Source organism: Mesocricetus auratus, unplaced genomic scaffold, assembly GCF_017639785.1.
Source record: "Mesocricetus auratus isolate SY011 unplaced genomic scaffold, BCM_Maur_2.0 Super-Scaffold_100018, whole genome shotgun sequence".
NCBI lineage: Eukaryota > Metazoa > Chordata > Mammalia > Rodentia > Cricetidae > Mesocricetus > Mesocricetus auratus.
Window position 1 is genome coordinate 43,068,893 of NW_024429199.1, and position 25,857 is coordinate 43,094,749.

The 25,857-nt window shown below is 43.8% G+C and overlaps 1 protein-coding gene across 1 annotated transcript in view; it reads left to right on the top strand.

Moving 5' to 3' along the window:
- Tulp4 (TUB like protein 4) overlaps positions 1-25,857 on the top strand; it is a 129,215-nt gene that overhangs the window by 31,996 nt on the left and 71,362 nt on the right.

Sequence of the window (25,857 nt, forward strand, 5' to 3'; positions counted from 1 at the left end):
GTAATGGGTTTTACTATGGCATTGAAAACTTTCAGTTCAGAAGCATTTTGCAGAATTTAACATTTAATATATATGAACTAATTCTACTGAGAAAATTCATTCTGTGTTAAAGCCAGCAAGCCCACAAAGCTTTTATTTCTCATAGGTTCTTCATAGGTAGTCTGTTTGTAGTTAGCAAGCAGCATAGTTCAGTGATCGTGAGCGGTGGCTCTTTTACTGGCTGTTCTCTTGGTTCAGAGAGCACAAGTACTTACTGTGTAGGAGAAGGAGAGCACTGACTCCCAAAAGTTGTCCTCTGACCTCTGCACACACTGGCAATGCTCCTCCATGCACATGTATGATACATCTTAAAACATTGCCACAGTTAACTTCTCTGCCCCCTTTAATGAGGCCATGCTTGAAGAAGTGTGTGGTGGCTGTGTACTGAGCTGATCGCTACCGACTGCTATGGACGTCAGATGCTATGCTATGGACCCACGTCATCAAAGAAGCTTTCTGGTCAAGCTAGAGAATGAGCGATCCCCGGGCTCATTTTGATTGCTTGACCATTTGAAGGTCCATGCTGAGCTGGACCTTGCTGAGCTTTGCTGGACAGTGATGACTGTTCCAGCCTCGATGACTTGGGCTTCTCGATGGCTACCATTCAGGTGGCTATAGTGTTGCTGTTACTGATGACACTTGTCTGTCATATATGTTCCATGATTCTTCATGTGTTGTATGTCCATTATTTTTAGCCCTTGAACAACTCTCTACAACTTAGTATTAACCTTGCTATACAGTAAAATGATTTGCAGCTCAGAGATGAGAGCTTTCTTGAGGCTACAAGGACTAGATGATGGCAGACTTGGGATTTGACTTTGCTCTGTATTCCTTCCAAATGAGATGACTTCCAAAACGGGAAATGAAGAGGCGCTGTGTCGGGCACACAGTGAACAGTTGTGAGTGACTGTAACATGTGCTTTGGACGCTGAACAGTGAAGTGCTGGTGACTGGGGAAGGCAAGGCTGGGGGTCAGGTGGGGCCAGACACAGTCATGATAAAAGCAGCAGCAGCTGTTTGTGGGAGGGAAGAAGGCAGCATGGTCGCATCCCCAAACGCCATTAAAAGATAGCATTTTCAGAGAAAAATGTTAGGAAATGAGACGTGAGTACAGAAATGAGTACTCTGTTCAGTGCTTTCATCTTCACTGATTCCATCCACCTGGGAATCATTGGTGCCGCTGCATCTCTCTCTGTTGGAGTTGCTCAGTGGCTTGTTGCCCATCTGGTTTCCACAATTCCCTTTTGTGATCATCATCTTGGGTATTCCCCTTGCTTCTTTCTCCTCTTAGGTCCTAGTGCCTCTTACTTTCCAGTATTTTTGTAAGAACCTGAAAATAGTAAATTTCTTTTTTTTCTTTTGGTTTTTACGAGACAGGGTTTCTCTGTATTGTTTTGGAGGCTGTCGGTCCAGCCTGGCCTCGAACTCACAGAGATCCGCCTGCCTCTGCCTCCCGAGTGCTGGGATTAAAGGCGTGTGCCACCACTGCCCGGCGAAAATAGTAAATTTTAAGATTTTGTATTACTATTTTAATCGTGTGTGTGTGTGGGGGTGGTCCAGAGGATATCCCCAGGTGTCAATCTTAGGGACTGGTTTTTGAGACAGGGTCTCCCATACTATATGTAGACTGCCTGGTCAACAAGCCCCGGGGATCCTATTCTTGAGCTTCCCCAGTGCAGGAATTATATAACATCTGTCCCCTCCCTTCCCCCCTTTTCTTCCTGCACTGACTGGTTTTGTATCAACTTGACACAGGCTAGAATCATCAGAGGAGGAAATGCTTCCATGAGATCCAGTTGTCAGGCATTTTCTCAGTTAGTGACTTGGGGGGAGGGTGGTGCCATCCCTGGGCTGGCGTTCCTGCATTCTATAAGAAAACAGGCGGAGCAAGCCAGGGAAGCAAACCCGTTAAGCATCACCCTCCATGGCTTCTGCATCAGTCCCTGCCATCAGGATCCTGCCCTGCTTGGGCTCCTGTCCTTGTTTCCTTCAATAATGGACAGCAGTGTGGACGTGCAAGCCAAGTAAAGCATTTCTCCCCAACTTGGCTTTTGGTCATGGTTTCATCTCAGCAATAGCACTCTAAATAGTTTTCTTTATTTATTCTGGAAACATGTGTTCTGATCCACCGTCATCCTGTGGATAGTAAGGGAATAGGGACTGGAGACATTGGCATTAAGAGTGACAGAGTGAAAGAAGCCGGTCTGCAGAGGACTTGAAGCCTTCCCCTACCTGATGCAACAGATGGGACATACGTGTGAAAGATGCCAGCTGCTGCATACAAAGGCGGGAGAGGAAGGTGCTGTGTAGATCTCCTGTAAAGGGTATTGAGCCTCGCGTCCTAGTGCATGTCTTCTTCCAGATCACCAGCTCTCTCCCATCCCTGGGACTGTTTTTGTCTTTATTTATAAGCTGTTTCTATTAATATCCATGTGCTCTGGTACAGTTCTTTGTCCTGGGATGCAAGAACCTGGCGATCTCAGTGAGTTTCCCCCAACTCTCTCTGGTTTGAGCCTGTCACAGTCCCTAGGGTTTTCTTCATTTGCATTTTGCATGTCTTTGGCTGGCTGGAAGGTCGAGCTGAGGTTCTCTGCTGAATGACCTGGTGACTGCTGAATGGAGGAGTGGAATGTGAGGTGAGGAGCACAGCAGGGTTACAACAGCTAATGGGAGTTGTAGGGGTGTGAGAGGCCAGGCTGCTGTCACTAGTTCCACCATGTTTGGGGACCTATGGTGTGTTGCTTTCTTATCTGCAAGGCGCTCCTGAGCATGTGCTACAGGAAGCTTGTGCAGCTGCTTCTCAAGACAACAGAACCTGACTTGTGGCTTGCAGTGTACATAGAATTGTTAGACATTTCAGCCAGCTCTTAAGGTCTAATTGCAGAAATGAATTCTTAGAACAGTTGATGGTGGGCATCATTTTGTTGTTGTTGTTTTGGGTTTAAAAGTTAAAGCTGCCCTGGGATGTGGTGTGGGCCGGGGTAGGAAGGAATTCCAGTTGAGTCTATCCACACGCTTGACTCTGAGCTTCCAAAACCAACAGGCTGTGCTGCTGGGTGCCTTTACTGTGCCTCTGGAAGCCTACATTTGCTTTCTCCCTTACTGCTGCTGTTTTAGGGAATGCTCAGTGACATATGCTGTTTTTCCACTTGGCCTGCTTAGATTTGATCTTCTAAAATACAGAAGAAACTGTCTGTCTTAGAGATCTTTCTTTATCACAGAACACCTTCTGTCCAGGCAATAGCATCCTTTTTCCTCCCTGTGTAACCTATCCATCTAACAATGTATAAACTGTTAAGATCTTTTTCCTTCTTTGCTTATATTTTTAGACCCTCAGGAATGAGCATTAAGTAGAAAATTACATTGGAAGCACTAATTGTTAAAGCTTATAGACTTCTTGGTAGCAGAAGTAAATGTTTAATGACTTTGTAAGATGCTTTGAATTAATATTTAGGACTTGGGGAAATGATATTATTCACACAGAAACAAAAGTAATTGATCGTGATCACTTAGGGAGTGACTGCACATGAGCAAGAGTACTTACTTAGTTTCCCTTTTAATTATCCTTAAAGTACCAGATTGCCTATTTTCAAGATTATTGGAGTTAGGATCTTCAATATAAAACGTTTTTCTCTTTAACAAAGGAATTGTTTAAGAACACAAGAGTTCTTAAATTTTCTCTTAATTTTGGTTTCTTTTTTGAGTCACAGTCTCTACACAGCCCTTTCTATCCTGGAACTCACTCTGTAGATCAAGCTGGCCCAGAATTCCCAGAGATCTAACTGCCACTGCCTTCCAGTACTGGGATTAAAAGTTGGTGATGATTCTTAAAACTCAAAAAAAGGAAAAAAAAAAGGTGGTGAATCATATCCCAGATCACCATTGTGCAGTAACAGTATAGTATTAACCACATATCCAATATTAAATTTTTTAAATGTGAGTTGTTTTTAAAAATAGGCAAGTGAATTAATTTTAATAAGATGTAGCCTAATATATCTAAAATATTATTTCTTCATATAATTGGTATAAGATGTTTGAGTGGTATTTATACTGTTTTAAAAAAGTATTTAGTCTTGGAATTCAGCATATCTAAATTGCATTAGCTACCTTGCAAGTGCTCATTTGCTCGTCAGCTCTTGTCCTGTACTGTGTAATTTCAGATTTCCTATAGAAATCATAAAGGCAAGTCTTAGAACCTTGGATAAAAGGCATAGATAAGCATAGATAAAAGGTAGAACAAAAACCTAGGATAGTCACTCTTACTGAAATGCCCTATTGCTAGCTTGTTGTTTCAGTCTAATTTGCACTCCTGAGGCCTCCGTTTCCTCCGTGAGGGGCCAGATGTGATGTGAGTTTTCACATATGTGTCTTCGCCCCTTCCATGACTCAGGTCCCTTTGCTGTGTCTGTCTTTCTGCCTCACTCTCCATCACCCTCTCCTGTCCTTCAAGCCTCAGGTTGTACCCACACCTGCCCTGTCACTGGAGATGGCCGCCCAGAAGTTAGAATTAGGGAGATAATTGTGAATATAGTCTTTCCCTTTCTGTAATCTTTTTAGTTTCTTGTTCTATTTATAGGTACTCCTCGAGGCCAGTCTGCTAGCAGATGAATGGGTAAGGAGAAACTGGTACATATACACAATACAGAATGATTCAGCAGTAAAGAAAATGAAATTCGCAGAAAAATGGATGGGCTTACTAGAAAGTATATTCATAGAAGTGACCCAGACTCAAAGAAAAAAAATGCTGTTTACCCCATATCAGATGCTATCCTGTAATGGGCATCTCTTTTTAAGAATAAAGTTGAGGTTGTTTTGTTTTCCCAAATATCCAGGGCCCAGTTTTTTCTACCTTATGAACTATGGGTCTTGGTGTGCTATTCTGGTCAACCTCAGACCCCGAGGCCTCCTGGCTCAAGCCCCAGAGGAATCATCATTTCTGCATGTGCCTCTGTGCTCAGTCCCCTTCATCCATTGATACTTAGGAATTTTGTCACTCTGTCTTGTTCATATTTATTTTCATTAATTCATTAACTTTTGGTGCCAGGTATTGAACTAGAACCTTGTGTGTGCTAACTGCACACTTACCACTAAACTGTATGTATTTCAGACCTTCAAGCTCCTATAAGTTCTTTGTAGGTAGGTATGGTGGTAATATACTTGTCATATGAGCACTCAGGAGGAAGAGACAGAATAGGAGTTTGAGTCCAGCCTGGGCTACATAAGACCATGCCTTAAAAAAAAATTGAGTCTTTGTATATTGGGGACATTAGTCCTTTGTCTTTGACATGTATGACAAATATTTCTCTCAATATTTTATACAACTTTTGATTTGCTTATTGGAGTATCTACCATGAAAAAGGCTTACTAATATTTTGTTTTTAATTTAGTCAAATATGGTAGTCTTTATTGCCAGATGTTGAATCAGAGTTTTAAAGTCATGTTTTAGTCTTTCGCCATCCTACCCTGTATGCATCTGATTTCATTTGCTTTTGGGAATTAAGCAAGATGGGGCCTGATTAGTATGTGGGGGATAAAGCCTTTTTAAAATGCAGGTTATAGCAGAATCCATGCATATTTAACTTCTAGCTTATAAGCCGACTCGAGTACTGCTGGTAAGAAAATCAACTTCACTTTGTAATCATTAGAGAGCCTTATCTCTGGCTTCCTTATGGCAAGGCAGGCACTAATTAAGCACACTCAGACATGCCAGGCCATCTGTCTTAAAACTCTTCTTTACATAGCTGAACTAAGGAGAGATTACCACCAAGGTAGTTAGAATTGTAATTAGTGATATAATTGTGGATATACATCTTTTTAAAATCTCTTTAGTTTCTCAGTCTATGTACAGGTAGCCACTAAGACTGGTCTGTAGTAACATCTTGTTTCCCCAGTGAACTTGCTGTGGTCCAGATCCTAGGGGCGTGGCTTCAGGTGTGCAGCCATGACCCTTTATAAGGAAGAGGAGGGGTTGACTCCCTCTCCTTGGCGAAACAAGATGCCACTACACTGGTCACCCTTTTGGAGAATCCTGACAGTTAATTTAGTCACTTTGTTTAAGATGAGTCTACTATTTTGAACAGAGTCCAGTTCAGGACACATTGGTGTCAAAGAGCTCCATTTTATTGTAAAGCACTTACTTTATTTTATTTGGTTTTTTGGAGACAGGGTTTCTTTGTGGCTTTGGAGGCTGTCCTGGAACTAGCTCTAGTAGACCAGGCTGGTCTCGAACTCACAGAGATCCACCTGCCTCTGCCTCACAAGTGCTGGGATTAAAGGCATGCACCACCACTGACCGGCTTCAGAGCTATTATTTAAAATGAGAGGTTGTATATTATAAACCTTGCCTGTTCTCCCTGACTCAAACTATGGAGACAGTGCAGGAATGAGAAATAGGCTGTCAAATACCTTTTTGCTGTTAGAGGTTTTGTGAAGACACTTCCCCTACCCTCTACTGATGAGTTAACCCTTATCTAGAGGTAAGGAGGGAGAGAGATACTCTGTGCACCTGAAATTGAAGACACTGAGTCACTCGTTTGCTCTTTTAAAGGATGCACACACAATGTGCTGGGCATGGGAGCTGATACCATTTGGGAGGTAGAGGTAGAGGCTCTCTTAGTTTGAAGCCAGCCTGAGCTGTAGAGAGCCCCCAGATAGCCAGGGCCACATGGTGAGACATGTCTTGGTTGTTCTGCTGTTTTTAAAGATGCACAGTGTGAAAGAAAGAGGAGTCAGGGAGCTAATGCGGAGCCCTCAGTAGCCCCATGATGGCCAGGGAACCAATAGGAAGGTACTTGGGTTTTCCAGCAGTTCTCAGAGGCACTGTGTTGGTGACATTTAGTCACCTGCTATTTGAGTTGTAATTTGCTTAATCTGTTCCTAAGTCAAGGTTTTGTTTGTTCAGAAACGAGAGCTTTTCCCAAGAGCATGCTTTCTTGAACACAGGAAAGGAGGATGCACTGTTCTTGTGAGGGGCAGGGTTAAGCAGAGGCCTGTTGGACACTCACTGCTGGCCAGTGCCATTTGTTGGAGGTCTGTCTTCTACCAGGCGGTTTGGGATGTAAGTGTTGGCTTCTGCGGGAAGAACATTCTGAGAAGATTGCCTTTCCCAGGTGTCAGCATTGCTCGTGTTGTACTTCTGAGATCTTACATAAAAATGCCCATGGTAAGCCAGCAGGCCCACAGATGCCAGCAGCTCCATTAGATTAGCAGAGAGTGTGGTATACCATCTGCCCTCATGTTCATCAGCTGGCAGAGCTACACCAAAGGTGTGATCCTGTGCCCAGAAAAGTCTCCAAGAACTTAGATGCCTAGTGGTTTGTTGGTCAGAGCCCAGCAAAGTAACTTTGGCTCTCACCGTGTGCTGCTTAGGGCCTCACTCACATACAGTATTCAGAAGCATGGACTGTGCTCCCTCAGGCCTGCCCTTTCAGCCACGTAGGAAGTAAGGCTAGATACCTCCCTGTAAAGGGAAGCTTTTTCCTTGTGAGAAGCCTTCCCGCCAGCCTGGTTCCAGAGCCGCATCAGTCCCAAATAAACACACAGGAGGCTATATTCATTATGAAGCTGTTGGCCTTGCTTGTCTCTTACTGGCTAGCTCTGCTTTAAGTAATTACCCCATAATTGTTAATGTAAGTATGTCTCTTACTGGAGAATAGTTCCGGGCTCCTACCCCATGGCGGTTACATGCTGACTCTCCTGTGTTTCTCCTTCCCAGAATCCTTCTGGAATCCTAGTCCCACCTATCTAGATTCCTATTGGCTCAGCAGTGCTTTATTAACAAATGTACAGGACTTCCCCCATCACCTCCCTACCCTGACTTAGGTCCTCTTGTGTGCAGTGAGTCGTCCTGGTGTGACTCTGGATACTTTGTGGACTAAACTGGAGAATTTCCAGGAGACTGAACAAGCACCACACAGATATGGTTTTTAATGCTCTAGTCCAGGAGAAGTACCTGATTTGTAGACTTTCAGCCCTTCTCTTCCACTCACAGTTCTGCTTCTCCCTTGGACGTGTGTATCTCAGGGTGGGGAAGACACAAAAGCAGGGTTGGAACTAAACACGGTGTTCTTTCAGAAACTGATGCACGCGTCAGGGAGCTATCCATAGAGGCAAAGAAGAATCGTGTGTGCTTTGCGAGTGCTGCACTCCAGATCCCTCTGCAGGCACACAGGGAGTCCTCACCCTACTAAGAGTCCTCTTTTTTTATTTTTATTTTATTTATTTATTTATTTATTTTGGTTTTACGAGACAAGGTTTCTCTGTATTGTTTTGGAGGCTGTCGGTCCAGCCTGGCCTCGAACTCACAGAGATCCGCCTGCCTCTGCCTCCTTAGTGCTGGGATTAAAGGCGTGAGCCATCACCGCCGGCTTTTTTTTTAAACCAGTCTTCATTACTTTTATTTAGAGCTAGCTATCCCAGGACCACTCTACTATTAGAAACATGTAAAATGTATTTCCGGCTAACCTCAAACCATTAGGTAACCAAGTATAGTTTTGAACTTCTTTCTTGCCTCCACCTTCCAGGTGATGGGATTTCAGACATGAGTTATCATGCTTGGTTTATATGTTGCTGGGGATAGAACCTGCTGGGTGTGAGGGAAAAACATTGCTTTGCACACATATGCACGTGAATGTGCCTCTGACCAGAATTTATGCAGCTGACCTAACCCTTTGCCCCTTTCCTTCCATTTCCTTTTTGTGTCTTGTTTTAAACCTGGACAATTGTGAAAGGCTATGAGGTCTAACCCCAGCCAATGGGGAAAAGATAGTCACCAAATTAAAAGCTATATGACCTGCCTGCTCTGGTGTGCTTGCCAGTCTCTCTGGGTTCTGGTGTGCCACTTTTCAGCAAGAATTGCCTTGCCAAGTTACTGTTTGTGCCATCCTTGGTGAGGCACCAAGATTATTCTTGGTTTCTGATATTGGCAAAAGTCCTTCCAAATGAGCCACACACCCCAGCCAGGGCCACCACTCTATTTAGAATGACCCTGCCCATTTTATTTTCCTCAGAACATTGTATTTCAGGCCTCTCTCATTTAGAATTTAACTCCCAGAAGCCAGGTGTGGTGGAACACACCTGTAACCCCAGCTTATGGGAGCCTGAGGGAACCATCTAGGAGGTTTGGTCATTGTCCTACATTACTGATCTAAGCAATGGACTCAACACGACAAGGCATGCTGAATCACAACACTGAGGAAGTCAAGGCTAACAGATCTTTGACTTCTGGTCTATATGGCAGGTAAGCTCACGACCCCTAGAACTACATAAGGCTCAAAACAAACTTGTAGACTGAACACCACGAAGGCACAGCTCACCTTAGGTCAGCTGCAAGATTCCTCTTTTTATCTAAACAAACCCCTCAATCCTCTGACATACACACTTTACTCAATAGATTTGGGGCATTTGGGAAAACTCACTGTGTCAAATCAGTCTATGCCTTGTTCTGAGCACTTGGCACCTTTTTACAAAGGGGACTTCCCTGGTGAGTCTTACAGTGAGTGACAAGCAATAAAGGGATTTGTTGGTTCTTACAGATAACTAGGTAAGATAAGCGGGTGTCTTCTATGAGTTAGTTGTACCACACATCTGCCTTACCTTAGGTATAAAAAGGCCATTTAGAGACCTTTTATTGGAAGACAGGAGTAACATTGTAGGGTAACAATACACAATTCATAGAAATTTCTAAAGGCCTGAGTGGAACACAGATGACTTGGAGGAAAATATTTTGATGATGTCATTGTGTTCTTTTCAGAAGCAATAACACTTATGTTGATAATGCTCCCCCAACAGAAGAAGAGGGGCCACGCCCTGCCCACCGGGCTGTTTGTAGGGGGTATGAGAAGGCAGGCAGCAGTTGGTGTGAGTGAGACGCAGCCATCTCATTACTTGTCTACAATACAAACTCTTGGATGTTGGATAGGGAGAAAGGTGATGGCAGAAGGTAGCCCTCACAGAAGGTCTTCCGTGATTGGTTCTTTCCCTTATGTGGGTTTCTGCACCAGCCACTCCCTCTTCTCCCTTGACCTAGAAGGAAACGAGTCTTGTTCGTGATTGTGTATGTTGATGGAACGTGAAGGGAGGAACCCAACCACTTTTTCTTTTCTGAAGAAGAATCTTTCTTTGGTGGTTATTTTTGCATCCTTTCCTGGTTATGTTCTCCAAAGGAACTAACATGATTTCTAACTTGGTAGTTAAGCATATTAAAATTACACATCTTTTTCTTCCCTTCTTAAGCTGAGTTGGCCTTGGCATACAGAAAGGTTTACATTTTATTCTAATTATTTCATTTGCCTTTCTGTGGATTAGCATCATGCTTGCTGTTTAGCTTTTGGCCTTGGGTCTTTAAAGCTAGCAATGATTCTTCAGGACTCTGCCTTTTGGGTCTGGCCTTGGGGGACTAGATTGTTAGGATCTACTGGCATCATCCCAGCTCTTAACAAGCTTGCTCCAAAATGGAAGGTTGTACTCTGAGAGGAAGCTGCTACACAACACCATGTTCTAACATATGCTTTAAAAACCAGACTCCATGTTGATAGTGATTCTGAGTGATCTCCAGGATTGGTGAGAGAACACCATTGATGAGTCAATGTAGAGCTGATGGAAACTTAGCTTCTGCCACAACATGGGTGGTAACAGTAACCAGAAAATGAGGTGAAAGGGGAAGCCATCGTCCATTAATACATACTGCAGCTTTTTGTCACTTAATGTTTAATATTGGAAGAGATAGAAGATTATCAGAGTAATCCTCTCAGGTCCATATTAAGAAAAATGACCCTTGGACAGTCAAAAGCCCACCCAGCGGGGTCAGCACAAAGCGCAGTCTGTTCCTGCCACTGGAAACAGTTATCCTCAGACGTTACAAGGGTTATGTTATTAGACGTTTTTCATTCATGCAATTATTAATGTGTGCTCAGGCCTACCAGTTTTCTCCTCATCTTGCTTCTGTGTCGTCCCATACTGTTCTGTGCGCCTCCTCCCCGCTGTTAGTCTTCGATATTTATTTCCTGCCTTCTTTTTTGCTAAACATTTTTTAGACTTTGGTTTGCTTTGCTTTTTTAAAGACAGTGTCTCATAGTCCAGGCTGGCCTTGAACTTATAGCTGAAGATGACCTCTACACCCAAAACTCCTGCCTCTACTTTCAGAGTGCTAGAATTATAGACATATGCACCACACCCAACTTTCATACATCTTTTTAAACTTCTAATTTTAAATTCTATTTCTTTGACTTTTAATTTATCTTGAATTTATCATGTTATACTAACAGTGTTGCATTCTTTGTTATTGCACTTACTGTGGGGAGTATCACATATGCACAGTGCAGTTGAATTGCACTTTTTTATGTGTGTAGGGGTGGGAGTATGCGCCATGGAGAGTGTTTGGAGATCAGAGGACAACTTGTGGGAGTTGGAGTCTGTTCTCCCCTTCTGTCATATTGTTTTGTCTTGGGGATCAGACTCAGGTAATCAGGCTTGAAGGCAAGCACATGCATCCATCCATTGACCCATCTTACCAGTTCAACACTGGATTTCTGTGATGAAATCAGGCCGTGTTATCATCTAGTTATGTGTAGACACACACACACACACACACGTTATATGTGATATATCCATATGCACTGACTGTTTCACTAGAGTAGTGTTTAACTGTAGTTTTAGAAAGTTCCTATAAAGTTTTGAGTTGTATTATAGTGTCCCCATAGTAGTGTGTTGTCCTTTGCAAACACAAGCAGTGAGTCCCTAGATGAGAGCCTAGAAAGCCTGTGTAATCTACTTTACTTTGACTTTATGTTTACTTTACATGTAGGGGTGTTTTGCCTGAATGTGTGTCTGTGTACCATCTGTATGCAGTGCCTGGAAAGAGTATTGGATCTCCTGGGACTGGAGAGGGTCATAAATCTCCATATAGGTGCTGGCCCTTGAACCCAGATCCTCTGAGAGAGCAGCTAGTGCTCTTTACTGCTGAGACATCTCTCCAGCCTTAAGTTTTGTTGATCCCCCCTTAATTAGTGGGTTTGTGTTCTATTTCATTGAATTGGCAGTGAATCCCCAAATTACAGCTTGTTGCTCAAATCTTTTAGCATGTGTCTTTGAAGGCTGCAAGCCACTTACCATTATTTCTTCAAATTAGCATATACACTTTCTCTCAGGAAAGGCCTGCACTGTTTGGAAAGGTATATAGTTAAAAATCTTCATTTCCTTTTGGAGAGGGACATGAAAAGATAGTCTCCTGACGGACTAAAAGCTAGCTGCTTATTTTATTACTTCCATTTTCATTACATAATTTTCTTTTTTTTAATTGATTCCTTGGGAATTTCACATTCATTTCCAAGTCCTTCCATGTATGCCTTCCACCCTGTAACCCCCTCCTAAAAGAAAATAAATAAAAATTAAGATTTACAAAACCACATCTGTCCGACCCTGCTGGGCAGCGACCTGCTCCTCTGCCGCTCGCAGCCTGCTGTCACAGCTGCCATAGATGTCACTACACTTGACTCACCCCACTCTTGCATCTTGCCCACCTCTTCATCATGTACTCGGTTGTTGTAATGGTGTTGAGGACTGCGGTGTGTCATGCAGCATGCCCTTTTGCCCAGCTTTCCTTGCCATGAGTCGGTGGTTTGGTTGAGGGCCTCTGGCTTCTGCTACACCGTCGATCCTGTACCCTCCCCTGAGACTCCTCAGAGTCATGGAGATCCTGTGACTGATTCTGCAGGACTGGACTGGCCCCTTTACAGGCTCCAGCAGCTCAGGGTTAGATGGCATAGGTCGTGTGATGGTCCTGGATCTGGGCCTGGGTGGTAGCTGAGTTAGTCACCCCGGGTCTCCAGCAGGCCTCCCCTTCTCTGTGCAGTCACCAAGGGGCGGGGCCGCCTCTCCTGTACTGCTGTCACTCAACACTGTGTCTTTGCTGCTGCTGCTCCTGGCCACTGAGAGGTGGGACCAGCTCTTCCTTTGCAGTCAAGGGGTGGGGCCAGCTCAGTATGTTGCTCAGACAGCAGCATGGCCTCAGGTGGCAGAGCCAGCCGCTCAGATCGGTATGGCCCCTAGCAGCAGCATGTCCCTCAGACATCCACGTGGTGTCAGGTGGCATCCCTTGGCCAACGACATTCGCATGGCCTTTGGTAACTCAGGCCACAGACATTGAAACAGACCCTGCTTACAGCAGGACCATGGACCCAGACGTGGCCCTAAGCAGCAGCCCTGGCCAGAACATCACCACAGCCTCAGGTGGCAGCACAGGCCACTTAGATCAGTTTGGCCCGTGGCAGCAACACAGACCATGGACATCCAAATGGCTTTTTGTAGCAACACAGATATCAACACAGACCCTGGCTACAGTAGGGCTTCAGACCCGGACATCAGCATGGCCTCAGATGGTTGTCCTCTTGTTCATCTGTTCCTCACCGTGGTCTTCCTTCAGTCCCTCCTCTCCTCAGTGTGCACAGCTCCGCTTTGCTGTCCCCTCCATGTCCCTCCCTCATACTCCCTCTTATATCTCTCTATCACACAGCGTTTATCCTAGTTGTGCCTGTCGAGGGGCCTGGGGGGCACGTGGGTGTCTTCAGCCATGTAATTTCCTTTTTAATAAGGAACATCTAGTCAAATTTAAAAGAGAGTCTTTTACCAACTGCATCCTGATTTTAGAAGTTATTTGTGGATAAACCTGTTCATCCCACCTGGTTTTTCTTGTAGTATAGAATATTTTTTCATCATTAACATAAAAATTTTAGGTGTTTTATTTATTTTACCTCAAAAATATTTAGACATGTCAGCTTTGAAGTCTTCTGATGTAGTTGGAAAACTGTTTTGGATTACTCTTATTGGCCTTTACTGAGGAGGGCCCATTGCATCATTGAAATAGCTCGTTGCATAACTGTCCTGTATCTAAAAACACTCACTTGAGTGGCATCAGCATTTGCCAGGGATGTGAGCTCAGCTCCTTGGTTATCTATACTAACTGACTCCAGACTCTCCTGCTATTTGTCCCAGCGTAACAGACAGATTGCGATTATTGGTGTTCGGGTTTGACCAGTTAATAGCTGGGGTTTTAATGATTGAATATATACTTTCAGTGGCCTTTGGTGCCTGGATTGTACCATATCTGCATTTGATCTATACACAAAAATTGTTGTAATTTCATTCCACACAGCCTCTGTATTGGAGCCTGGAAAGATATCATAGTTGGCTTACTGCTGGTTAAGATTAGCATTCCTTTGATTGCCTATTTTGTCACATGAAAAAAAAATACATCTTTCTCTTATAGGTTGTGTGTACAGGTCACAAATAATTTATTGAGTCTAAAAATAGTTCAGTTAGGAGGGTGTCTGCTGTGCCTTCAGTGACCTGGTACTGCCAATTATCTGGCACTAGAATAGAACACCAAGTGTTGGTTAATATCCTGTTCCTCCCGCTGTGGAGTTAAGATTGTGTTTCTCAGGATAACTTCTTCTATATAAAAATGGTGTCCAGAAATTAACCTACTTGACTGCATGGTAGAGACTGTTGTATCTTTTTTTTTTTTTTTTTTTTTTTTTGGTTTTACGATACAGGGTTTCTCTATATTGTTTTGAGGCTGTCGGTCCAGCCCGGCCTCGAACTCACAGCTGTTGTATCATTTTTAGGTTTTTTTTTTAATGTGTGTGTGTCTCTCTGATCGTATGCCATGTGTGTACCAGTACCCCACATGCCGGAAGAAGGTGTTGTGTCCCCTGGAACTGGAGTTACAGCTTCTTGGGAGCTGCCCCGTGGGTGCTGGGAGCTGAACTTGGGTCCTCGGCATGAGCAATAAGTGCTGTAAATGGGCGCTTTCTCTCGATTTCACGTCAGCAGCTACTTTGTCCAGTCAGGGTAGTGCAGAGTCTTCTACCACACTCTTCTGGGGTTCTGTGTGATCACAAAGGGTTCCGCAAGAGTGGAAAAACATGCCATGGTGCAGCTTCACTATTCTGAAGGTGCTTGATGGAATTTATTTACAGTTTCAAAGAGCCATTGTGCCAACTTGCATGGGTGTCTTTTATATCTTACTAGAGTCAGTTTTTAAAATACCGACACATTTTCACATAAAGGCCACAGCTTTAATGTCAGGCCTTTGTTTTGTTCTAATTACTTGTAGTGATGTCACTCTAGAAGGGAGAACAACTGAGCATTGGGAGCTTTGAGTCACCCCTGGCACAGAGTGCAGCAGGCAGAGCCAGACCCTGAGGCTCAGGGCATCCCCAGGAGAGCTTGGTTTGATCCTACGTTAGACATTTTCCCGAAGGCTCTCCAAAAATGGGAGCTGAGTGAGTTTCTGGTATGCTTTCCAAAGCAAGGTATAGAATAGATGATGGCACTGTTTGTTCCTAGGAAGTCTATACTCATATATTTTTGTACATATAGACTATCTCTAGAAGGGATGTGTCCATGCAAAGGGAATTAGGAGGCATGGAGACAGGGCAAGAGGGAGCTTTTCTTTCCACATCTGTCCACGTTGTGGTTTTGTGCCATGAACGAGATGCACATTCAAACCACAAATACAAAAACACAAAAATTACATGTTTTCACAGTGGATTTGTTCTGTGTAAGTGCCTGTTCTCATTTCTGTTTGTTTTGTTCAGAGAGGAACACTGTTGTGTCATATGGAATGTACTCTTGAGATGGATTCAAAACCCAGGTCTGTAGTTTAAGCTGTAGTAGCTTCTTTGGTTTGCTGGGAGTAAATTGTGTGGTGGTGACAAGATGTTAGTGGAATCAGATTAGTTTTGGCAGTGAGCAATTCTTTAGAAGGTCTCCAAGTGTCTATTTTCTCTGTAAGAGATACAGAGACATGTGTTGTCTAAGATACATAGCGTTCGCTCTCTCTTCATGCCATCCCACCCTGTAGCTGGGCTTCCTGCTGAGAGTCCAGGCCAGTGGGAGGCAGCTGGTGATGCCCTAGACTTAAGTGCTCTGTGTTCCTGGCATCAGTGAAATGGTATCAAAGAGCAGTGAGACATAGAGAAACTTGGGCCAGCTTGTCAAGGGAAAGCAAGTCTTGTTCGTTTCCACTGGACTTAAAGAGAACTTGATGTTTGGAGTGGCTGTCATCCATATTCTAATACCAGGAGCCAGCAAAGACGCCAACAGAGAGTTTTGAACATGGAGACAAATGATGTCTGGTGACCCTGGTTGGACCTACCTGGAGCCATAGCTGATGCTCCTTCTGCCCCTGGCCTCAGTGGTCGGGGCTAAATACATTTTTGTCTTCAGTTTCCCAGAAGTGCCAGAAATACAGCTTCAAGTTGTAGATAATGTCATTTAATTTTAAGATTATTACTGGCGAAATGACATGTGATCTGTGCAGCACAGTGAATGGTACCTAAAAAGCACTGGCAGGCAAGTAATACATTCTAAAGTAGAGTTGAGGCCACAGGGAGTATAGCAAGGTGTTCAGTTCCTTAGCTGGCACAGGTATACTCACTGTGCAAAGCCATGTACTTTAAAATAAAGGTCCCCTTGCATTATAGCTGCCAAGAACTACTTAGATTAAGTTCCAGGATAGAGGCTTATTGAGAGCATTCTTCTGGGAGTAGATTTGAATTTCCTATTTTCTAAGTTTTAAAAGACACAATTCCACCTTAAACTGTGTGTGGTGGTACACTTGCCTTCATAGTCTGAGGCAAGAGAATTGTGAGTTCAAGGCCAACCTGGGCTACATAGTGGGACCTGATCTAAAAAAAAGTAATAAACAAGTCCATTCTGTTATTTTTAAGAAAAAAGGAAAGCTAGTCAATAATTTGCGGGAATAACGGGAGCAACAAAGCCCTCAACAATAGCAGAGCAGGTAGGAATTGGCAGGTTCTCAGGAGACCTATTGTGATGCCTGCCTATTTGACTTCCTTCTCAGGTCCTCTGAAACAGAAAGGCCAGAACAGCAACTGTGGGACTGTAGAGACAGGAATGATTTAAATGCTTTGAAAGCTATTAGCATTGAACTACAGGACCTTTTGAGGTACATACAGCAGAACTGTCTTGTTGATTTTCTGACATCTCAACACATAGTGCAGTGTGGCATACATCTTAAAGATTAGGTTTAAATAAAAATCAATTTCAATGTTAAGAGTTTGAGTAGTATGCAGTGATTGGAAAGGTCCTGGAGTGCTTCAAGAATAGCAGACAACTGGGTAGAGAGATGCCTAGCAGCTAAGCACACGGGCTGCTTTTCCAGAGGACCTGGGTTTGATTTCCAGTACCCACATGGTGGCTCACACTGTCTGTAACACTGGTCCTAGGGGATCCAGTGTTCTCTTCTGACCTTCCTGGGTACAAGGCACACTGTGTACAGACATACAGAACACCCCTGCACATGAAAATACGTAGAAGTTTAAAGAGAGTAGTAGGGATCTGTTGTCCATAATAAAAATGCAGCTCTGCAGTGACATTCTAGGTAAGCTAAACTTGAAAATAAAAAATATTTCCAGTGCACATGGAGCTCATGATCCCATCTGTAATAACCTTGACTTTCTGTGTTCTAAAGTATTGTCTTTTTGTTTTTATCATCAGCAAGTAGACTTGGGAGTACTTGTTTTTATTTTTGCTGCTTGGTTACTGTCGTGTTATGAAAAGGCATGCATTGTAGTGCTTAGAAAAAACTGAGTATGAATATAAAGATGAAGAAATCAGGTGAGGAAATCAGGCTGATACTTAACACTTTTTGCAGTGATAACAGAAATTATTGATAGCATTTCTGTTTAGTTAGAAAGAACTTGAAAGTATGTGTAAGCAGATATAACTGTAAATAAATGTTAAATCATAGAAAGCTCTTCCATGTGACTGAAAACAGAATCTAGTAACTAATAGTTAAAGGAATTACAGCAACAGCACCTGCTTACACCTCTGCACTCTACTGTGTGCTAGGTGACAGGTAGGATTTGTGACTTTTGAGTGTCCATACAATCCTCTGAGACAGGTATTTGCTTTATCAGAAAGCCCAAATGGTGCAGTTTTGCTCCTGGCATGAAATGAGAAGGGGAGACATTTACTTCCTGCCCTGCTTCCTGGTTGTGTGCTCCTTAGAGAAGCCCCAAGTGAGAAACCAAGGAGAGAGACTCCAGGTAAATACAGAGTGTGGCCCATGCCCTTCAGCTGAGTGGACTTCATCATCCCAGGTAGCTCTGTACATGGATCAGGCTTGGGAGATGATGGTGTTCAGTTACATTTAATGGCTGTGGAGAGCGTCTCTACATGAACATTTTGCTTGATGATACTAATGTTTTTCAGAGAGAGGGCACTTAACTAAAATGGTAGTGGAAAATTTGGGTGTCTTCTAGCCTTTACTCCTTGAGGAGTTCTCTTTTTAATCAGGCAGACTTTTCCTAAGGACTTCCCATAATACTCATCTCCAAGCTACTGTAAAATGTGTATTTTTAGAACTTGTTGTTGGTAAATTCAACAGACATTTTATCAAGCCCCTACTAAGTTGTAGCAGTTGGAAAGATGATTTAGTTCTCCATCCCTCCCTGCCTCCCTTTCCTTCTGTCATTTCCCTTTTTAAAAAGTTTTAAATTAGACTGAAAAGGATTTCATCTTCGGAGACTAGATTGATTCCATAGAGACAGGAAACAGACCTTGCTGGGCTTACAGGGAGTAGGGAGTGCACTTGTCTCAGGACAAGTGTGAAAACACTGCTTTCTTTTGTTTGGAAAGATGCTTACTTCACTCTGGGAGTAGAGGCAGAACTCCAGGTTGGCATCAACCATTATTTAGGAGCTTGGATTGCACAGACTTGCTTGAATGGGGCTGTGAAGAGTCTGTTAATAGGACAGGCCTGCCTGCTTGCAGTGCTGCTGAGAAATAAATGCTGATGTTTTCTAGGAGTGGATTACAGATGTGATGGATTGCAAATGGTGGTGGTATTTTATTTATGCCCATTTTCCAAGAATAAAAGCAACTGGGGAAGAATTATAAAATCTAAAGAAGATACTCTATTTTTCCCTTAGGACCAGTTCTTCATTTTATATTTCATCATGAGAGTTCCAGACGGAAGACAATGAAGCCTGCCGTTGACTCAGGCAGCTAGTCTATCACTTTGATTGCCATGCGATTTCACAAACTCACTGTTTACTTTTTAATACAATGAAGACAAAATTGTTTATAGAAGCATTTCCCCTTTTCCATTGGTAGTACAAGCAATACATACAGCATGTGCTATATGAGCACTCAGGGTTTCAGCCTTTCATCTTTGAATTTACTCACAATTGGTTCTGTCTAGTACTCATTAGAACAGGTCTGAAATGTGTCATTTTTAGTAGTGACACACTTCCTCCAACAAGGCCACTCCCTTTGAGGGCCATTTTCCTTCAAATCACCGCAGACACCAACATGGACTCAGGGCTGAGCGGACGCTGGGCATCTTCACTGCCTTCAGTAGTTACTGAGCCATGGAAATGAACACAGACCCTGGCTGCTGTGGTGTCATGGGTAAAGTCAGTATGTTTTCATTTACAGGATGTCACAAGCGCCTCCTTTGCTGTTCATTGAAGTCGTTGAAGTTTAACATTTCTCAAGATAGCTGTTTCTCAAAGGATTAGTGCATAATGGAGTTGTGTTATCAGCCTTACCATAGTTCTTTTATCTCTGTCAACTTCACAGTTCTCTATCTGTGCAAACATTTCTATTTTATAGACAATAATGAAGTTAACCCAGATTTCTACATTAGGTTTCTAAAGTTTCAAATATCCCAAAATCCAGTGCCTGGACTGCTAAGTGTTAGAAAGTCTGGACTTAAAATTGCTAATTTGATATGGTGGCATATTCCTGTAACCACAGCATTGGAGAAAGTAATACAGGACCATTAGTTCATGGCCAGATGGAGTACTAGTCTGGTGGGGAGGCCACCCTCTTCATTTGGAGAAGCACGAAACATTTTCTGAGGTTATTCTATATGCTAGTTTTTTTTCCTTTTATCTTACATACCAACCACAGTTTCCCCTCCCTCCTCTTCTCTCCCCCACCTTCCATTTAGCCTCCTCTCCTCCACCCATTCCTCCATTCAGGAAGGGGCAGGCTTCCCATGGGAGTCAACAAAGCATGGCACATCAAGTTGAGGTGGGACCAAGCTCCTCCCCCTTCATCAAGGTTGAACAGGACATCCCACCATAGGGAATAGGTTCGAAAAGCCAGCTCATGCCCCAGGGACAGGTCCTGGCCCCATTGCTAGGGGCCCCACTGTCACCCACATGCAGAGTGCTTAGCTGGGTCCTATACAGGCTCCCTGGCTGCTGGTTCAGAGTCTTGAGTTCCTAGTAGCTCAGGTTAGCTGTCTCTGTGTGTTCCCACGTCATGATCTCGACTTCCCCTTTGCTCATACAGTCCCTCCTCCCTCTTGTCAACTGGACTCCCAGAGCTAGGCCCAGTGCTGTGGATCTCTGCATCTGCTTCCAGCAGTTACTAGATAAAGGCACTCTGTTGACAATTACGGTGGTCACCAGTCTGATTACAGGAGAAGGCCAGTTCAGGCACCCTCTCCACTATTGCTAGGAGTCTTAGCAGGGGGTCTCCAAGTAAAGCCTATTGAGATTCCGTGAGTGTCGGTATCATGAGTCCTCAACACTTGGAGTGGGACTTACAGACAGGTGCTGCAGCCTTCTGCACTGCAGTAATGAGAGTAAGGGACATGCTGCCCAACTATGCTGACGAGTGGTCAGGGATGGGGTTTCTCTTTCTTTGTATACAAATGTTTGTGTGGGGGGGTGTTGGCCCTGGGAAGACAGGAGAGTTCCAGATCCTCTGGAACTGTGGAGTCACAGGCAACTAGTAACTGCCATTTGGGTGCTGGGAATTGAACACAGGTCCTCTGTTCTTAACAGCTGAGCCATTTCTCTAAGCTCAGGTGTGGAGGGTCTCTGCAGCTTTAAAGTATTGGCTAAAGGCTGAAGCTTATTTCTGTGTGTTTAGTAACATGTTTATATTTTTCATTATTTTGGACAGTAACCTCAATAACTGTATTAATTCCTGGGAATGTTAAAAGCTCCAAGTTGCATTCAAGCCTACAGGAAGGGAAATGATTACAGACAAAAAAAAAAAAAAAGATAAAAACCTTGTTCTAACTTCAAGAACAATCTAGGTTCTCTGGGAAATCAGTGGGGTTGAAGGGTGGTTTACAGCCTTTAGGCCAGCATTCCAGAGCTGTGCTTTGTTCTTACAAGTCTGGGGTGCTGGCTTGACATCCTAGTGGAGACAGAGTATGGCAGTTTCATAAAGGAGTTCAGGTTTGGGATGTAGCAGAAAATCAGGAGCCATGTGTGTAACTGGTGTTTGAAACTACTTAAAAATTCAGTAGACAAGAGAAAGGTCTGACTGATGACCACAGTGTAGACAGGGCGGAGCTGGCAGGAATATTGGTGGGAAATCCTGGGGCTACTTAAAAGGAAATGCAAAGAATGAATGATAAGCCAAAAATCTAAGTTGTTCAGGAAAACAAGGACCAGTCTTAGCTTGTTTTGTTGCTGGGTGGTTGAAGGTACTTTTTAGACATTTTTATTAGAGTATGTTAATTTTACAAGACAGCAGGCTACACAAAGGTACTTATAATGTAATTTTTTTATAATCTAATATTTTAATAAGCTGAAACACAAGGGAAAATGCCTTCTAGGTAGAAGAGTTTGAAGGTAAAAATGACAAGCCCCCTCTATATTCCCATACTTTTGAGATCTTATTAGCAGCTTTTAATTTTGTTTTTCATTACATGTTAAGATGAGAATCACTTGAGATTTGAGTTTACTTTGAGATCCTCTCTACAAGTTCAGCAGAAATTATGGACAGCCTCTCACCAGCATCCAGGCTACATATAGTTCCCTTTCCTTGGGCAATAACATGAGTTAGGAAACAGTTTCACCAAACAAATGCTTTTCAACCCATAAATGGCCTTTCTGTGTTTAGCATTCATGCTTCACATGGATTGCTTGGGCCTGTCAAACAACTTTCAGACATAATAAAATGCCCGCAGAAACACACCTGACACAGCCTTGTGTGCACTGTCACACTGAAGGACAGGACACTGTTGTAAGAGCTGCTGGTATCTAAGTGGAGATGACTCAAAGAAGATTTTTCCATTTGACAAGAGCCCAGGCACTTTGCCAGGCTCTGTGGTGGTAAAATCAGTTGACAAACATAGAATGAGCTGAGGTATCACACTGCCCAGACCAGGTAGAGGGCCCGGTAGGAACTTGTGATTCATTTAGACATTTATCTCTGATTTGTGGTGACTTGGGGGAAATGATTACAGCCAAGAAAACAAGATACAGACTTTTTCTGTAATAGCGAGTAGGTTTGCGTTTGTTCTGATGCAGCAGCATGATTTTATCTGAGACTGTCCTTGGAAGCCTAGCATTTGGAGTTGAGAAGGCATGCGAACACACCACAGAACCTGAAGGCCCCTGCAGTGTAAGCGTTTCGGGATGGGTCAGGACAGGATGGAACAGGAATGGGTCAGGTATTCTGGCACTTGGGAGTCACAGAATACTGAGTGTTACACAGCTCAGGTGGAACGGTATCTTGGAGTTCGGGAGTCACAGAATACTGAGTGCTACACAGCTCAGGTGGAAAGGTATCCTGGAACTCGGGAGCCAAGGATACTGAGTGTTACACAGCTCAGATGGAAAGGTATCCTGGAGCTCGGGAGCCAAGTACCACCACAGGTTGTAGTAAGTTTAGCAGCTTACAGCCCAGCCTCAGAGAAAGGCTTCTCTGGTGTATCAGCTCCTCTCCTGCAAGACAGGGTCTTCCAGCTGGGGATGTTCGCCTAGTGTAGCAGTTTTGCTCCTCAGGAGGTTTCTCTGGCGAAGTTGCTACAGTTCAGCTCTGCTCCTAGAGAGCGGGAGTGGAGTGTAACAACTCTGCCAAGGGAAGGTTTCCAGGGCAAAAGTGTTACAGCCCTGCTCGCTCTGCTCTGCTCTGCCCAGGGTTGCCTCTGCTCCGTCTCAGCCGCAAAATAAGATCTTCACCTAAAGCTCATCCAAAGGGGTTTATTGGAAGGAAGCAGCTGGACCAGCCAAGCTGGGCATACACAGGGTTTATATAGGGATTCTTGGGGGCGGGGGAAGTTTTTTCCAGGGTAGGGATTGATCCGATTTCAGTGCTGCGCTCAGATTGGCTAGAGCTCTGCTCAAGGATTGGTTACTTTTCTGCACAGGATTAAGGTCAGATTTGGCTCTGGTTTCAGGGCCAAAGTGTGTTTCTTTCTCTGGTCCTTTTTAGCCTTTTGGCTCCAATTTTAGGGCCAGGGTGCATTTCTTTCACTGACTCTGATTCCAGGGACAAAGTGTGTTCCTTTGGCACTGGTTTTAGGGTCAGGGTACATTTCTTTAGCTCTGGTTGCAGAGCCAAAGTGTGTTTCTTTGGCTCTGCTCAGGGTGTGTTTCTTTGACTGGCCCCTTTTCCCTACATCCAGTCCCACACTAACTTTGCAGCAGCCTCACTGAGCAGCATGAGCACAGACTTGACGGCAGCTTTGCACCCGCTTTGAATGGGGCTTGGGGTCATGTTTGGTGAGTTAGTGGGAGATGGTTCATTTTCAAGGATTTACTATTTTTAATACATGAGTAATTGATGATAAACTTGTATCCAAACATGAGGCTTTGTTTTTTTTTTTTCTTCTGCATGATCTTGATGCTGATTAGAGTTGTGAGAGACTGAATTTGTGACAATGGTATGGTTTCATTTACCTTTCTAAAAGCTCAGATTATGGGGCTGGAGAGATGGCTGCTGCCCTTGCAGTGGACCCGGGTTTGGTTCCTAGCAAAGCTGGCTGTTCACAGTTGCTGTGACTGCAGTTCCTGAGAACCCCACACCTCTGGGCTCCATGTTACATAACATGGAGCACATGAAAGTGTGCAAGCATGCACATGTGCGCGCACACACAAATAGCTCGTCTTTAAAAACTTATACTTATTAACGAAATACAAAACCAAGTGGCCACTGGTCTGTGTTTGTTCAGATCCGTCACCATCACTGTTGATGCGTGTAACACACTCACCACTTGCACACCTGCCTCCCTTGAGCAGGAAGCTCCGCCCAGGCAGGAGCGCGATGCTTTCTTTTATTTTTGGTGTGACCTGTGACCTAGTAGACGGTTAGGTGCGTGTGTCTAAAAGAGAAACAGGAGTGTGTGATTGAGGTGGGAACATCACTCTCGCTTGATACTTAGGTGCACCATGACCTCCTATATTCTTGGGAGAGGATTCACTGTGGTCTTCTGTGCAAAACCTAAGCAGAGTTTGGGAATTTGTCTGACTGGGTGTCTGTTCTGGGTCATGAAACTCTTGGCTGTATTTGTGTTTGTTTAGTTTTGAGCTTTCTCATGGGTCCTTGTGCCTCACAAGGCAGGAGGAGTCATTCTCAGTTTGAATTGTGTAATAGTAGGACAGGAAAATAGTCTTCCCATATCATAGATACCCTGCGATCTTTCCTCTTCACTGTTTGTTAGGCGGTAAAGAGGTGACAGAGCTGAGGACCTTGACTGGCCTCTCCTTGCTGGGTTTATTTTGGTGAAATTGCCTTAAATTTGTGAACCAGGTTCTCAGCTCTGAAATGACAGTAATAGATAGTTCTCCCACACTGTCTATTAAAATAGTACGGATAAAATAAGATGCTTTAAATACTGTGATGGTAGGGAAAGCTACCTAGTAAACCCGGACAAATGTCACTTTCCATGTCATCACTGATAATTTGTTACAAAACCATGGGACTTACCGATTATTAGCTCTAGTATTATTTGTGATGTTGTTACAGCAAAGGGTGATATATGAATTAGGAAAATACCCTTTTCACATAACTTATTCAAAAGAGCATAGTAAATGCCATTATTCTTGGGAAGTCACGAGGGAATGATGCTGTGTCCAAAATGCAATAAGAAGTCAGATTGAGATGAGTGTCATAGGTGTTTTAGTTACTGTAGGTTATAAGAAGTGGTTTGTTGAGTTAGAGGCTAAGATCGGCCCATTTTTCTCAGTTCCACAGCCTCTAAGATCCAGAAGCTGAACTCAGGCCCAGTCTTACAACTTGACCGGGTGTGTTGATTCTCATTGTGCCACCTTACCTCACTCAGAATATAACCACCTGTCTAGTACACACTCCAGCAGGCATTTCTGCTTTACTTTGTAAACTTATGCTAATATCCTGGCTAGTTCCCTGCTGTCATCTGGTCATGATCATATCTGTTCTATGGTAATATTGTGAGGGTTATAATGAAATGATTAAGATGAAAGGGGTTCACGCCACGCCGGGGTCTGACCATTATCAGTCCTAGGCTGCAAGAGCCATCTATTCTGGACTGATGTCTTTAGGGCTGTGTTTGGAACCAGTCGAACAGCCCCGGGTTTGACCTTGAGTAGGGGAGTGTGGGTCAGGGAAGTCCTATCTACCCAGTTAAGGACGAGACAGAGACATCTTGTCATTTCAGGAGGGCTCTCAGTCAGTACTGGAGACCACGGTTTATTCAAACATCCTCTTAAATAGCTTTCCAAAAGCAGGGGTACTGGCAGAAGACATCTATTATCATGTATATTATAGGGCTGGCTAGGAAACAATTCCTTAGCCCTAGAGATGGTCCTAGAATGCACGTACACAAGCCCTCAGACTTTCCTTAATGGCACGTCTCGCCAGTCTTCAGACACATCCCACTAGTCCCCAGGCATGTCCACTAGTCCCCATGATGGGTGTGGGGCCTAGGCCTATTGTTACACAAACTAGAAACTATTCTCCACTGTGGCCAGGCCATCCAGAGGTAACCAGCAGACATCTAAAAGACAACAGGAGATTCGAGCTTCTGGAATTGAGCTGAGGTCTATATCCAAAAATATC